A 17,644-nucleotide genomic window follows, 5' to 3' on the forward strand; every position below is an offset into this window, starting at 1 on the left:
GTAGCCTCTTATATACTATTGATTTCAAAGTCTCTCCTAAAGAGATGCAGAGCTAAATGTGGAGGGGACACATCCTGTCCTCTTCCATCTTAGACCTGCCAAATCTTTCCCTTTTGAAGAGGACATTTTCATTTTGGATTAATATTAAGACTATATAAAAAGGATTTTGCTCTCTGAGATGAGCTTTTCTTCAGCGTTCCAACAAGCCATTTATACTTTTATCTTTTTTTTTTCCCTACAAAAAAAAGTCTCCCTCATTTAAATTGTCACAGCTTGGGAGCCCTGCCTGGAATACATAATAACTGCGTGTAACACTTAAAATGAAAACAAATTTACCAAGAATGGTGGAATGACAACAAAGAACAAGAGAAAATATAAGTACTCGGGAAGCAGACTCTCCTACGCATGTATTTTCAGCACCAGGAATTTTTATTGAAATTGCTGCTTCCTGTACTGCTCACCTCCTCAGCATCTGGGTTTTTGTTTTTGTTTTCTTTTGGGGGGGGGGTGGGGGAAGACGGAATTATAAAACTCTAAAGACCTAAAGAGAGTGAAAAATCTTTCAAGAATGGTTATTTGGTTTTCATTCACAAAGAAACATTTGGGAAATAATTCAGAACCTGAAAGGGAGGTCGGAGAGTTAGGTCTCTCTCCTAGCCGTGGGTGGGCCACAATGTTGGGGTACCACCTTTTGGTAGAAGAGAAGGCTGTGAGTTTTCATCTCTGATTTCTTTGCCCTAGATGCAAACAGCTCCCTTCTCAGTATGACAATCGCAAACATCCTTCCTCAGACATTGTCCTGAAATTTCCATCTTGGCAACCACTGACATAGAGGGCAGGTTCTCCGGAATATAATTCTGGATTCCAGTAGGGGTTTTGACAAACCTGCCTCTTCGTCTCATTGACAGTCTCTTCGCATCCAGGCCACATTGGTCTTAATGCCTGGAAATAAGAGGCCTGCCTGCCTTTCAGCTTTTGTTTAGGCACGTGTCTTTAATCCCAGCACTTGGGAGGCAGAGGCAGGTGGATTACTATGAGTTAGATACCAGCCTGGTCTACAAAAGGAAACCAGGACAGCCAATGCTACACAGAGAAACTCTTTCTTGGGGAAAGAGCGAGAGCGAGAGAGAGAGAGAGAGAGAGAGAGGGAGAACGAGAGAACCCAAGTGAGATGACAGACTTCATCCACCTTAGAGGAGACAGTCCCTGCTCTGGGCTTTTGTTTTCTTATCTATGCTGTGAAATAGTTGACTTAAATAATGCTTCTCACTCCTCCTTCCAGCTCTAGACTGTTACTGTCCACGTGTTCTCTTTTATTAGAGCTTCTTGAAAATGTTCATCTAGACTGCAAACACACCCTCCACTTCCTCCCACGGCACCAGGCTATTGCCTGTGTTTGCAAATTATTGTTTGTGGCTGGTCTGTTTCCTTTATTTCATCTATACTCCCCTTCCCCAAGGTGAACGTGTATCAGCAGATAAAGGAGAATTTGGAAAGGTTAGTCACATTTCCTCAAGCAGATCATTTATTCGTTAAATCCAATCATAGCTTAAAGGGGTGCCATGTGCAATTAGATTAAACAGTAAAAGGCAACAGTGTAAATGCAACTACAGTTCCAAGATGATGATATTAAAAAGCTGATTAAGAAAAGCAAAAAACAAAACCACTGGTTTTTGTTTGTTAGTTTTAGGGAAGCCAGGTACTCCTTACTGAATTTATCTGCATAGAGCCTTGCGCAGGATGCACCATTCCCCAGGCATGATGGCTCACCTTTAATTCCAGCACTGGCAGGCAGAGGAAGGTAGGACTCTGAGTTCCAGAGAGATCAGCCTGGCCTGCAAAGGGAGTTCCAGAGCAGCCAGGGCCACATGCAGAGACCCTGCCTCAAAAACCGAAAGTTCCCACGCAGTTGTTCTGCTGGCAGCTCATGCCACTATTATTCTCAGGAAGTCAGCAGCAGCCACAGCCAAGGCCACTTCCTGGTTGTGGGTCCTTAGGCCAGTTTTCCTCCTGTCTCTGAGCTTTGTTTCCCTTATTTTTAAAACGAGGGAGTTGAATATGGTTACTAAATTCTCTGGTAAACTCTAAAATGCAATGCTCTAAATCACAGACATTGCCAGGCCTTTAATCCCAGCACTCTGGCGGCAGAGGCAAGTGGATCTCTGTAAGTTCAAGGCCAGCCTGGTCTACAAAGTGAGTCTAGGACAGCCAGGGCTGTTACACAGAGAAACTCTGTCTTGAAAAACCTAAAAAGAAAGAAAGAAAGAAAGAAGAAAGGAAGGAAGGAAGGAAGGAAAGACATTGATAGTAACAGGTTTTCATGGCAAGCTTCCTAAGTAAGGCCAGGAGCTGGATCCTAGCAGCAATTCTCCCCCCCCTCTCTTTGGGTAAACCTTGAGCTCTTCAGTCAGGGCAGTAAGGAAGCAGGACACACAAGGGCTGGAGTTCTAGAAAAATGGGGGGAGTGCTGATAAGGGAAGTGAAAGAACAGGGGCCCAGGAAAGAAACCACGCGGTGGAGAAAGTAGTCTCTTCTTTGGTTAAAGAATCTCTGCGCCTATGTAACGAGTGGTGTGCGTGTTTTATACACACAGGTGTGAATTATCAGGAATTGCTCCTTCAGGTGAATAGGTAGAGTAGCAGGTAAGGTAGCCAAGGGGTAACTGATGTGTCACTTCTCATGACAGACATGGTGTGGCACGCATTCAGGAAACCCAAACCCCAGCACCTCTCCTGTTTTCGTCACAGAAGTAATTCCCGATCCCTCCCTGTTCGTACATTCTTGACTGAAAGAAAGTAGCCCTTGGCCCTTCCAAGGACTGCTCGGCTTAGAAAATGAGCCACGGATTCATTCCAGTGATCTTTCTTGAAAGTAACCTGAGTGCCCTTGTGCCATCAATGTGTTTGCTGCTAAAATTCCTTCCCTGGGAGGCGTAAGACACTCTTACCCCTCTCTCTGGAGGTCCCAACCACAAATCGAGGCACGATTCTACCAAGCTCACGCTTGGTGAGTTTATTGGGCTCACTTACAGAACATAGGTAAAGGGTTGCTAACTAAGGTATATGTGTGTATTTCCCTACACCCCCTCACCCCCGCCCTCACCCTTACCGCAAAAGGTAAAGACTAGAAAGTCTTTACCGAGCAGGGATGAGGGCTTTCTCATAGTCACATGGATGAACCCCCCCCCCCCCGTCTCCCCTAGCTTTGCCTGGCTTATATGTTCCAGCCCCTCTCCGAGACCCCCAATTAGGCATCTTGAGTATGATTGTGTATGGAGTAGTTAGATCATCAGGTGTAGGGGTCTCAATACCCTCTCACGTCCTCTACAAGAGAATATAAACAGTTGACAAAACCAGATGGGGTGATCTTTTACAAGAAGGCACAGCTGAACTCCCCGGGATGGTAATTGTTTGGCTCAAAAGTCAGGGTAATACAATAGTGTTACATATTGTCAAAAGGTTTTGTGACCATTGCTATGTGCTGGACACTGTTCTAGATGCCTAAAAAAGTGACTCAAAATCCCAGCCTTGATGTGTGCAACAAAGACGGGACATGCATTAAATAAAATGGGACTTAGGGAAGGCAGGCAACTCCCTCTTTCCTTTATCTTCCTCTTTTACTTTTTTCTTGGTCCAGCATTCACGGTAACCAAACTGTTTCTCTTTATTAAGAGTTCTTGCTTGAGGTGGCACACACCTTTAATCTGAGCACTCCAGAGGCAGAGGCAGGTGGATCTCCATAAGTTTGAGGGTAGCTTGGTCTATAGAGCAAGTTCCAGGTCAAGCCAATGCTACACAGAGAGAGCCTGTCTCAAAAAAACAAAACAAAAAAAAGTTCTCCTTTAATTTTTTTCACTATCTATAGAGCAATGTAATATGCATAATGTAATAGTAGTTTTCTGACTTGCATAGTGTGTTTGTTTCCAGTCACTCATCTCCCTCATCTGCTTGCCATGCTTCTGTGGAGAACTTGAGGTTTAAAGCCGTTCTGAAGAACTAGCCATCTCAATTTCCTTATATTATTTTGTATGCTTGCATAAGAATCATATTTGGCATTTTACCCTCAAGGGGGAAAAATCAGTTTAGAAATGCTAACTGGCCACCTTCAAGTATTTTAAACAAATTTGGGATTGAGTGGGACCTTCTGAAGGTTCATCCTGATAGGCTGTTTCCTTCCTGTTCTAGGAAAACAGTTGATAAGGGCTTACTGGCGCACTTGATTGTCAGCTCTGCCGTTCCTGATCCACGTCATCCTCACAGGATTTCCTTACAGAGCTGGCACCTTGCGCCTCTCAATCTAAGGGAGAATCCCTCTCTGGCAGCATGGCATTGGTGAAGTGTGAAATCTTTGTTCCTCCCTGGTCTCTCAGACTGCTGAGGAAGTTTGCTACACTCTGTTGTTGGAGGTTGTTCTGAGGTATTCTGATGCTAATTACTGCTTGCTGTCTCTGCCCAACCTGTACCTAGCCTAAGAGCTTAACCTATTTGACAAATAAAAGGTCATCGCACCTGGGCAGGGCAAGTGGGATAGATGTGGCTAAGGTTCCAGGGCTGGGGGGGGGGGGTGACAGAAAGAATCTTAGGAGGAAGAGAAGAGACTGGTGAGAGGAAAGGAGGAGGAGACTGTGCTGTCATGGATTAGGTGGTGGAGAAGCACATGGCCGGTGTGGATGGAGGATTTGGCCCAGATGAAGAACATTAGCAAGTATATGGGATTATGGGTGGGAGATAGCTTGATAGAAATTATTAGAAGCAGATGGCATGGGGATTGGGAGAGGTATTCCATACCTGCCCCACTATGGGAAGTAGTTTAGGGGATTAATATCTGCCCTGCCTCATGTTAACTAAGGATATTTTAAAATATAACAGGTGTCTGTGTCTTGATTGATTGCTATCGGGTTAGAAAATATTGCCGTAATAATAATTATAGGCCTGATAATAAACAGTATTAGGCCATACTGGTAAATTAACTGCAACACTCTGCTCCATTCCTGCTGCTTAATTTAGTGGACCTTGCAGCAGCTTCTAGAAACGCATCTCAACTCTGGATGTCATCTAGGGCTGTCATCTTTAAAGGACAGGCAGGCAGACAGACACACTACACACACACACACACACACACACACACACACACACACACACACACACACAGATACACACAATTCCTAAAGTTATTCTCCTTATCCTTAAGTTTACATTCCAAGGTTTCAGTCAACCAAAGTCTGAAAAAAATTCTAATATAGTACCATTAGGTGTAAGAGAGCAGGTAAGAGGAAGTGAGTGTTCGACTACCTTTTAAAATAATACACATTTTTATTTTTTAAGTATGTTTTAGTTTTAATTGAAATAGAATTACACCATTTTGGTCCCCTCTCACTCCCTCTAGCTCCTCCTAACTATCCTTTCTCACTCCCCTTCCATGTCCCTTTTATTCTTTCAAGTTGGTGGCCTTTTTTTTTATTGTTATTGTTACATACATTTGTGTTTATGCACAAATACTTATAGATAAACCCCGTTGAGTCCATGTTTGATGTGCGTGTATATTTTTAAGGCTGACCCCACTATGCATTGGACAACCTGTAATTGCTTGCGGACAGGTTGGATTCCATGAAAGTTTCCCTTTACACGTTAAGATGGCCTTTAATGTTCTCCTTTTTTTTTTTTTTTTTTTTTTTTTTTTTTTTTTGGTTTCTCAAGACAGGGTTTCTCTGTGTAGCCTTGGCAGTCCTGGCCTTGCTTTGTAGACCAGGCTGGCTTTGAATTCGCAGCGATCTGCCTGCCTCTGCCTCCCGAGTGCCGGGATTCCAGGCGTGGGCCACCGTGCCTGGTGTTATGCTGCCATTTCTAGGAGACTGCTTCGCAGAAGACTTCGCGGTACTTTGGCTCTTACAGTCCTTTCTCTGTAATGTTTTGTGAGCCATAGAAGCAGGATATAGATGTATCCTTTGGGGCTGGGATCTTCGCTATCGGTTTTCCGTGCGTTGTGTCCAGTTGAAGTCTGCTCCGACGGGGGTAGGAGCTACACTTACCTGTACACTTCATTTTTCTTGGGTATAAAACTGTTATACCTCGTTATCATCATTGTTAACCCCTCACTGTGCCTAATTTATAAAATATACATGTTTATAGGGAAGGGTAGTCACCATCTTCAGTGGTAGGGACCCACTGGGCATCTTAAAAATACGCCCATGGATAAGGAGGGGAGGTCTTATCCCCTCCTTGTATAACATGCCATGCTACAGGATAGATTTACATCTCTGTTTTTTTTTTCTCCATTCCTTACCCCCGACCCACCAGGCACATTGCTTCTGCTATAGATGTCTGTGGCAAATCTCCCCACCGCCCCCCACCCCCACCCCTTGAGACTGAAATATTGTCCTCAGTTGCTCCAGGGTCTCCACTCACAATGTATTCTCAATATTCCTACCCCCAGAGCATGTTAAGAGATACGATTGACTCTGCATGGTTAGGGTTAATGTCTTTTCCAGAATAATCTAGAGGGCTGGTTTTACTATGACTACAATAGTGGAAAACTGGTGTATTTCTGCTTCACTGTTTTTTTGGTTTTTGCTTTTTACAGTGTACACGTAATAGTGTGTTACTGAGATTTGGGTCAGGCTGCATGTTTCTGGGGGGCAGAATGGACTTTCAAATACAGAGCTTACTCTCTGGGCCTTGACATTTTATTAATCATGCCCCTTTTTAGTTACAAGTTCTAAAGCTTAGTTTCTTCATAACTTAAGTTTCTTTTTCTGTAAAGTGGAAGAGAAAGTGCCCGTTACAAGTTAGAAAAAGGGGGTAATGAGACCAGCAAGTGAATTAGAACTTGGTCAGAAATGCCTACTGAGAAAGTGTTGGCTTCTATCCTGTCCCACGCTCCTTCCTTTGGCCAGAAAGTTAAACTGCATCCCTGAGGTGTTGTCTTCAGTTGCTCTACTCACAATCTATTCTCAATATTCCTACCCCCAGATCATGTTAAGAGATGCAATTAACTCCACATAGTTAGGGTTAATGTCTTTTCCAAAGTAATCTAGAGGGCTGGCTTTACTCTGAATACAATAGTGGGAATACAACTGTTGGTCCCCAGTGTGTGCTGTGCTGGGAGGATGGCCCCTTCCCCACAATGCACTTCTTAACGCACCTCTTGAAAGCTGAGTGCCCATTGACAGCACCTGCCTGGGGGACTCAAGTCTTGACCACCTTGTGGTCTGATTGATTGCCCTTTAAAATTCATGGGTCTGCCAGTCAGGCATGCTTGCCAGTCAGGTCAGGCATGCTCAGCTAGTTTGAAAATGTGCAGGAGAAACAATAGTCTTCCACTTAGTCTTGAAAACCCCTCCCTCGGTCTGAAATGGTGACATCCAGAATTTTTTTTCTTTTTCTTTTCTTTCTTTCTTTTTTTTTTTTTTGCTATTATCCCCATAGGCACAAGTTTCGGACAAATGACCCAACCAACAGTCAACAGATTTTCTTTTAATCAGACACCTGGGAAAGGCACATGATTTGATACTGAGGAGACAAGGATGCAGTGTGGAGGACCAGGGACCACTCTGCGAAGGTGTCATAGTCCCACCAACATCTTGGCTGTTTCCTCTGAATTAAATAAAAAAGATGGAACTGATATCTTTAGATAAGAGTATTGCCAGGAAACCAGCACACGTCTTTCTTCTTGTTCTTATCGTCTTTTTTTTTTTTCCCCACCCGACAGGGTTTCTCTATGTAGCCTTGGCTGTCCTGGACTCTCTCTGTAGAGCAGGCTGGCCTCCAACTCACAGCGATCTGCCTGCCTCTGCCTCCCAAGTGCTGGAATTAAAGGCGTGCGCCACCATGCCTGGCTGTTCTTACCTTCTGAGTGGTTAGTATCTGGTCCAGAACAGGGCTCTCCAGCATCAGAAAATCATACACTCCACACATTGCTTCTAAGTCTTCATTTTGCCAAAGAGCGTAAGCAGAAATGAGGAAAATCTGCAAATGAAGGGGAAAAGTAGTAGAGATCAAAACAGTACCTTTGTATGGCCACCTAGGTAAACTACACTAAAATCACAAGCAAAGTGCAAATTGCCCAAAGAAGTAAACAAGTTCTTGGCAGTAGCTCTCACAAACAATCATGCTTGGCCTCTGCTGGATGTTATCTGTCTAAGTCATCATCAACTTAGTTTTGATATCAGTAAGACACGTGGTTGTGTTTTTATTATATTGAGAATTCGGTGCTTAATACTGCCAGCTAATTTCTGTTTGCAGCCAGAGTATGCCAAGGTAATCCAGTAAGCCAAACAAAAGAAAAACTTGTATCCCAGTTTGAAGGATATGTGCACCTGTGATAAGTGACCCCCTTGCATTGAAGGAGAGTTTTAATATTCTAGGAACACTGGGCAATAACATTTGTGAGACAATGATGACACAGTATGACACATAAGAGGGGTGGCAGGGCTCGCTAGAACTGAACACAACTCCAGAGGAGAAGAAATCTATGGGACAGGGTTCAGCACTTCCTGGATAGAGTGAAGGTCAGTTGCTGCTTTGCGTGCGGGATCAAGCAACAACAGCAAAACCTTTGTGGAGGGAGCAGAATGCTTGTGCGGAGGTAGCAACTTCAGCTTCCTCCTTATCAGCTCAGTGCTTCACTCCATACCCGGTGCTTTTCATTTTTTGTTGCAAAAGCAGACATAAAATGGCTCGGAAGGCTCTGGGAGTTAAGGCTGGTCTTCCTGCCTGTTCAAGGTCTTCCAACCCCCACTGCTTCCGGGCTCAGCTGCCCACAGCTTGGCTGCACACAGTTCCTTACCACACCCTGGCCTTGCCTCTCTGAGCCGCCTTTGTTTATGGCATTCCCTCTGCCTGAGTGAGATTCTCTTCTCACAGGATCCAGGTGGGATGACCTCTCTTTGGGGGGGATCATCAACTACCCCAAGGAAGAGAGTGAGTTCTGCTGCCTTTGCTTTGAGTGGGCTTTTGGCGTTTTCTACACTCAGGCTCCCCTCTTAGTTGCTCACCAGGTACAGACACTCCTCAAGGGCCAGGACTTACTCGTCTGTGTAGAGAGCACTGCAGGCATCAGGAAAGTGAACATGCTGGCTGATAACGCCCTTTTCTGCTCTCTTTAGATTCCAGTGATTTACAGTTTGCAAACAGGAGCCCTTTAATGTTTAACCCCCTTGCTGTTTCCTGTCCTGTTATATCAGTTTCTATGTTGGTCCATCAGAGCATATGTTTCTGCCTGGTTGGAGTTTAGCCTTTGGAAGCTCGGGCCATATTATATCTTTCGTTTCATGTCCTAGCCACCAGATTATGTTTTCCACACTGGCTTTCCCCCTTGCAGCCAAGATTAATTCACCATGTGTTCAGATTCAGTGCTGAGGCTGTAAAAAGGGCTTCCTTTGTACACTAGGCCCCAAGCTGGCATCTGCCAGAAGATTCCAGATTTGTCACCGTTCAAACCCAAGATTTTGGTTGGTGCCTAATGAAGGTGGTTGCTCCTTCAGCCAAGGACCTTGCTGGAGGACTTGCCAGAGGAGTGTTTGCTCTTCCCAGGAATTTGATGAACAGTGTTAGCTCAGTGTGGATCAGTAATTTTCCATCATCTGTCTGATTGCTTCTCCCAGATAGGTTGTGTCCCTTAAATCGGTAGAATGGCTTTTGATAAGACTTAGGAACAAGTCACTCATATGGATGTTTGGGGACTAACAATAGCAGTAGAAGGGGCGTGGGCATAGGTGCAGGAGACCTCTCACCAATAAGATTCCTAAGTGAGCCGGGCACGGTGGCACGCGCCTTTAATGCCAGCAGAGGCAGAAGCAGGCAGATCGATGTGAGTTCGAGGCCAGACTGGTCTACAAAGTGAGTCCAGGACAGGCAAGGCTACACAGAGAAACCCTGTCTCCAAAAACAAAAACAAACAAAACAAAAAAAGATAACTAAGTGAATCCAGGGACTTCCAGCTATTGCAGTGACATGTTGTTGTTGTTATTGTTGTGTGTGTGGGTGCACGTGTAGTTTGTTAATGGTTGCCCTTTTATATTCAAATGTTGATTTCTGTACCAGTAGGACAATGAGTACAAACCAGACTTTAGTATTATTTTTTTCTCCTTTATTAATTTATTCTTGTTACATCTCAATGGTTATCCCATCCCTTGTATCCTCCCATTCTTCCCTCCCTCCCATTTTCCCCTTATTCCCCTCCCGTATGACTGTTCCTGAGGGGGATTACCTCCCCCTGTATATATTCATAGAGGAAGGACAGCAGGTTACCAAGACTTTAGTATTGTTAAGCATCACCTCTCTCAATGTCTTTTAAACATGGTTCTCTATCAACTTCTGAATGGTTGAATAAAGAACTGAGCAGCTAGCCAGGCGAAGAGGTGGCTTAAGCCTTTATTCCCAGAAGGCGGATCTCTGTGAGTTCCAGGCCAGCCTAGTCCACAAAGTGAGTCCAGGACAGCCAAGGATACACAGAGAAACACTGTATCAAAAAAAAAAAAAAAAAAAGAAAAAAGAAAAAAGAACTGGGCAGCCAAGAGGCCAAGAGAGGGAGGCAGGAGTTCCAGCAGAGATTGGGAGTCTGGAAAAGAAAGGCGCAAAAGGCGTTGCCTGTCAAATTCCTTTATAAGAGTGAGCTGGGAACAAAAGTAAGCTAAAGCCTAACACTATCATAAATAAATAAAAGTCTCTGTGTCATTCTTCAGAGCTGGGGTGGGCGTAGAAAGTCCGAACAGTTTCATGGCTGGTGTATATTCTATGATGGAATGTACAGTCTGATGGACTGTGGGTTTGTTGACAGTCTATGTTTACTGAGGTTAGGGCGGTGTTACCCGTGTACTTTCTAGCAAAGGAAAGCAACAAATCTTTTTTAAAAGATAGCATGGGCGTGTATGTACATAATTGTAGAAGGAATGTCTTGGGTCTGTATGGAAGTATCACCTGTCAACAAAAATCTAATGGCCTGTTAGCTGAGGCAGGAAATAAGGAGGTGGGAGTTTTGGAGAGAGACAGAGAGGAGCTACGGAAGACAGTCAGAGGCAGGGATTGGCCCCAGGACTCTGAAGATGGCTATATAAAGCTGAGTAGAGGTGACCAGCCATGTGGCAGAACTAAGAATAAACAAAATATTAGTTGTGAGCAAGTCACAGAACATATATAGCCTAGCTATACTGGCCTAGGCTTTTGTAAATATATTTAATTCTCAGAGTCATCATTTCCAGAACTGGAGTGTAGGAAGAAAACATGCATTTACACATAATGCGAAATTACAGCTCATTTTATTGAACTAAACTTTCTTTGTGCTTCATATTAAATATCTTGTTCTATCTTCACAGTAATCCCAAGAGATGGATGCATTATATCTACATCATAAAGAATGAAAATGATGTGTAAGAATGTCACATAATCTTATTTTATGTGTGCAGCAGTATTTCAATTGATGGCTTTTTCAAACTCTTTTCCTTGGGTTTCCCAAACACTGGAAGACGTTGAGGCTTCCTTACCACTCTTCCTTTATGAAAAGGAAAATGATGAGAAGAGTTTGCTAGAGAAAATCATACCTGTTTGGAGCACTGAGGAACTATAACAGAGCCATGGGAATGGAGGCCACAGAAGCTTTTTCTAAGAAACACTTGAGCTGGGCAGTCATGGCACACAGCTTTAACCCTAGCACTCAGGAGGCAGAGGGAGGCCGACTTCTATGAGTCTGAGGCCAGCCTGATCTATACACAGCAAGTTCCAGGACAACCAAGGCTGTATAGAGAGACCCTGTCTTGAAAAGCCAAAATGGGGTGGAGGGAGGAAATATTTGCTGTGGGATAGATACAGATTGGGATATTAACACAGTCAACTGTCATGTGTCCATCGTCCATGTCTGTGTTAACTCATTACTCCTGACTATTAGATGACCAGTCCAGAGATCTGAGAAAAACCTGCTAAGGAAATTCCTCTTTCCTAGAAGTTGTGGCTGTGTAGGATGCTAGGTTGGCAGGCCTTAGTTTCATACACACTTACAGCTTTATTAATAGGAATCTATCCTTGTTAACTGAGCAAGTCACAGTCAGTCCTGCGGCTTCAGCACCTCTTTTGCCTAGGCCTTCCATTCCTCCTGGAAGAGAAGGGATGGGCCCAGAGTCCAGGAAGCATATTTTAAATATCTTCTTGTGGCTTAGATTCTTTCTCAGCACTGACTGACTCCTCTTTCCTATCTTCTCCAGTTGTTGCCAGGCCCCAGGCTTAAGGCAATAGATCTCCAGGACCAAAGGTTGTGGGTGAGGCTTTTCTCTCTCCAGTTCCCTGTTGGTTACAGAAGGAGGAAGAAAACAGTCCCTACACTGTAGAAGCAGGCAATGTGTGCACAAAGCACAGAATGCTCTGGGTAGAGGCATTCTCTAAGAACTGAAAAGCTTATCTCAAACCTGGTGAAACTTACGTACACACCAATTACAAAGAGCCCGTGGTTAGTGGACAGTCTTGTGAGAACTTCCGATCAAAAAAAGGCAAGACTCTGTAATAGAAAGCTACAGAAAAGCTTATGGATCTGGATGAGCCACCTACTGAACTGATCATCCTTTAAAAATGTACACTAGAGCAAATGAGGGATGAGTAATAAGTTGGCAAAAACTGGACAAAGAGTGAGTAGCTGTACCCTCCTGGTGGATTAGACACGGCAATTGCACAGGAGACTCTGGGAGACACGTGGGGAAGTATCCCTAGGACAGAACACCTGTGGTCATATAATCAAGGACAATAAACGGCATGGCTTTTTGAGGTGATAAATTATGACAAGCTAAATTGGTGGCTAGAAGTAGATTTACAAGGCTAAGTACGGAGTCCAGTAAAGCAGATGCTAAGTGTTCAAAATTTAACAGAGCACTTAGGGTGAGCTCTCAACACATTTAACTTGCAAAATTAGCTCAGATTGACTTGGGTATGAACATGATAGAATCCGGAAAACAAACATAGGCTCTTGTGAAGTACAGGGTACCCAGTAGGAAGGGAGAAAGGGGAAAAAGAATGACAATTACTATTAGAAAGATTTTGGTACATATTCGATTATTCTAAGGAGCAGATTCATTTTTCTTATGTTATAAAGGCAGAAAATAAAACATAAAGGCATGCCAAAACCATTAAATGAGCACATAAGATTCAGTTTACAAAACTGATTTATTTTTTATGTAGAAGAAAGTTCTGGTATATACTGACATAATCCATCCACTCATCCCATGAGCCTCTATTTCCCGACTCTGAGCACAGGTAGAATGAATACAGCCACTGCCCTGGGGGACTGCTTGTTGCTGTGTAACTCCAGGAGGGGACAGGGAGATCCTGGCAACACTGGTTAAGACCTGTGTTGAATCATAAGCTTAACATTGCTAACTGCTAATGTCTTTGAACTTCAGAAAACATTTCATCCTTCCTTGGTTTCTAAAAGACTTTGGGCTAATAGTTCTCTCTCTCTCTCTCTCTCTCTCTCTCTCTCTCTCTCTCTCTCTCTCTCCCCTTCTTCTTCTTCTTCTTCTTCTTTTCTTTTTTTTTTTTTTTTTTTTTTTTGGAGACAGGGTTTGTTGCAGAATATTTGATTACACTGTGACCCCTAGATTGTGTTGCTTACTGGAAGCACCTGTTTCTACTTGAGGTGTGCCTCAGCCCTAGCACACACCTTTAATCCATGAGCTTTACATAGAGGAAGAAAAAGGCTGAAAATTAAAAGCTAGACTGGAGACCGTAGAGCAAAGTTTAGAGGATCCTGGAATTTAAAACAATCACCAGAAGACTCCAATCTGGAACCTATGACAGCAGCAGAAAAATAAGCAGTTCCAGATGAGAGTAATCCACGAAGGCTTAAGGAGCTTACAGAATGGCAGTCTACCGAGGGACCAGATAAAGAGGCTTCAGCTATGAACCAACATAACCAGACCAGATATTATATTTATATTGTCAAGGATTGGATTCTAAATAGAGATTTGCCGAGCTAAGAATACAGATTCTGAAGCCGGGTGTTGGTGGCACACGCCTTTAATCTCAGCACTCGGAAGGCAGAGGCAGGTGGATCCCTGTGAGTTCGAGGCCAGCCTGGTCAACAAAGCGTGTCTAAGACAGCCATGGCTACACAGAGAAACCCTGTCTTGAAAAAACAAGCAAACAATCCCGCCCCTCCCCCACAAAAACCCAGATTCTGCTTAATGATGCTACCTTAGAGCAATGTCATACAATAGATTATGTGTTTCATTTTGTAGAGTTTTGAGAATTAAGATATATTAATTAAGACATATAGCAATACATCATACACTTGATGCTTAACTGAAGATTTCAATGTTTCTTCCTTGAGTTCTGAAAAGGCTGATTCTGAGATTACACATTTATTAGAGGTTATGACAATCTTGGAAATGCCTTTACAGATGGAAGCTAATGATGCTTTAACATATGTATCTGATGCTTTAACATATGTATCCAGTTTAGACATTATGATATAAAAAAATGTTGCAGACATATTGCGCAATCTTATAGGACAAACTATTATGGAAAAATTCAACAGGATTTTTAAAAAAATGCTCATAGAACAGAGGGAGGATATGGGATTTCCCAGAGATAGATAAAAAATGTTTTACTGGCCTTAATTAAAAAAAAAAATGCCAATGAGACAGACGATGCAGCTACTGAAAAAGCTACTGAAAAGGAGAGGATTACGGAAAGGACTGATAAATTAGATCAAGCTATGGATGTCTTAACTTCACAATGTCAGTCAGGAAACGTGCGGCATTGGAGAAAAGAATGGGCTCTTGTCTCAACAGCAAACAAAATACTGTGGATCTCTCCAAAATGAATAATAATCAGATTTGATCAGGGGAGACCCCCTGAGGATCTTGACTGCAGGCAGGAAGAAAATAAAATCAAGAAGACCAAGAAAGCAGGTAACATGTATTAGTGATTCCTCCGAGACTGGCTGAAACATGAGAAAATGTCTGTGCATAGCCAATAAATTTTGTTGGCTACAGAGTCCTCAGGACTTATCATGCCATCCTTTCATATGGCATAGATGAAAATTGGTATTATAGTTTGGTTATATAGTACAACTTAGCTTATAAAAAAGACAGATGACTTTTGCCTGCTCAAACAAAGAGCAGGGAATAATTTCTAGATAAATTGTACACACTGCACATTCTATACCTGACTTTATACCAAAAATGTGCATTACATTTGAAAGTTTATATATTTATAGGAAAAAAAAGAACAGATACCAATGAAGTTGGAACAACCTAGACAGGATTCATCTTGAAGGATGCTGAGGTGCTGAGACATTTTTGTTCCATCATCCTGCCCGACCCAATGACAGACTGCCTCAGTAACTGTTTCCTCAATAATTTGTGTCCAGAACAACTTTATTTATTTATTTTATTACTTTTCATTTTTACATGTACATTTATATTATTACACATGTATACAATATACTATCTACAGCAAGAAGAACCACAAAACAATCATGAATTATATCAATGTTACATGCATAGTGTTTTGCCTATTTTTATTTGGCAACTCTGAAGAAAACATCTTTCCTATGTTGGCACATCTAAAATTCTGAATTTAAATCAGTATCTATCATATCTAATCTTTATCAACTTAAAACATCTATCTAGACCTAAAAACATCTTAACTCCTAAACAACTAAGCTTAATTGTAAAACTAAACTATCTGGTCTTTAACCCCATCATAGACTTGAGAAGGAATAAAATTAATTACCTGAGTAGACAGGAAGTGCAAGTTAGCAGCTTCTAAAATGCAAAAATGACAGAGACAGTTAGCTGAACAGTCACTCAAAATGCTCTAAACATTGGAGCATCATCTTCAGCCTTCTGGACCAATGTATCTGACAGACATATTTGTGAGGCAAGAACTATTAAAGAATTGCTTACCCTGTCTTGACAGAGTTTGGCCATTGACTATGTTTGCATCCAAGCTTGCCTATTTTTAGGCAAAATTCTGTCTATGGCCAAAATGAAGTCATTTTGCCCAATGGCTGGTTCCTCACATTTGAAGCCACCTCCATTAGGAGATTCATTGATGCTCATCATCTTCTTTGAGGTAGGCTGGGTGTTGCTAAGAGTTAACCTGTTTTGTTGGCCAAGATACTTTAAAATAATTTTTAAAAACCAGGCATGGTGGCACAAGCCTTTAATCCCAGCACTCAGGAGGCAGAGGCTGGCAGATTGCGGTGAGTTTGAGGCCAGCCTCGTCTACAAAACGAGTCCAGGACAGCCAAGGCTACACAGAGAAATGCTATCTTGAAAAGCTCCCCCTTCCCCCTCCAAAAAACCCCCCACAAACACCAAAAACCAAACCAATGAACAACATTTAAAAAAAAATCTTCAAATGCCATATTCTGTAGGTGCTCGAGGTTTTTGAAGACCTTATCTAACTATTTTACCTTATCTATCTATAGAATCATATCTATCTGTTAATCGTAGGATGTATATTCTTGTGATAAAAATAGACTACTAATTGACATGACCATGATTTGATCAACTAACAATTAACTTACTTAATTATCCTAAACAGGCTTCCACAGCACTTCAAACTATTGGAAGTAAACGTTGTATCATAATTGAGTTGTATGGGCACAATACTTCATATTAGATTTAATATATATATATGTGTGTGTGTGTGTGTGTGTGTGTGTGTGTGTGTGTGTGTGTGTAGAATAATAAAAACAACTTTAAATGACTAGCTAGATCATCCAGCATCACAGGCTGTTCCAATAAGAATCTCGAATAAGCCTTCACTTTCATAGCACACAGAAACTACATAATAAATGTTACAGTTAGCCTTAATACTGACTAATATCCCAAAGCTTTTATGTTCCAAAAAGTATAGAGGAAAAGAAAACATAGGGGGATATAATATCACATAGGAATAATAAGATAAAGGGGTAGATTATTGAATCTACTCTTAAGCTTAATAGCAGCTACTAGTCTAAAATATTTTTAACATTGGTTTAGAAAATTGTATATTTATACAAATTTGTTTTGCTACACCTAATATATATGCATGTATTATGAACAATGTTTGCCTATTTAGACACACTATGAATACACAAATGTTCTTCAAAAGTCTCAGATGTACAGAATATAGCATTCAACAATGTTTTATATGTATATATACATATATAGTGGCTAATATCTAACTCAACTATGAGTTTGATTGACTGACTGCAAACTTGTATTTTTCTCTTTCTATTATTATTTTTTTTTTCAAGACAGGGTTTCTCTGCATAGCATTGGCTGTCCTGGACTCACTTGTAGACCATGCTGGCCTCGAACTCGCAGTGATCTGCCAGCCTCTTCCAAGTGCTGGGATTATAGGCATGCTCTACCACATCCTGCCCACAAACTTATTTTTCTAACTAATCCTAAACATTGCATTTTAAAATGAATTGCATAGGCACAATACCTTATGCAAGTGTTGAAACATTTTATATATATATATATTATATAATGTATTACATACACATATATATACATATATGTATGTATGCATGCAAACATTATATATGTATGTTTTTATGCTGTGTATAATATGTATTTATGTGTATATGTGTACATATGTTTATATGAGCATATGTATATATGTGTATCTATATATACATGTATATGTATATACACATAATATAT

The sequence above is a fragment of the Acomys minous genome, assembly GCF_964271855.1.
Source record: "Acomys minous genome assembly, chromosome: 3".
Classification (NCBI taxonomy): domain Eukaryota; kingdom Metazoa; phylum Chordata; class Mammalia; order Rodentia; family Muridae; genus Acomys; species Acomys minous.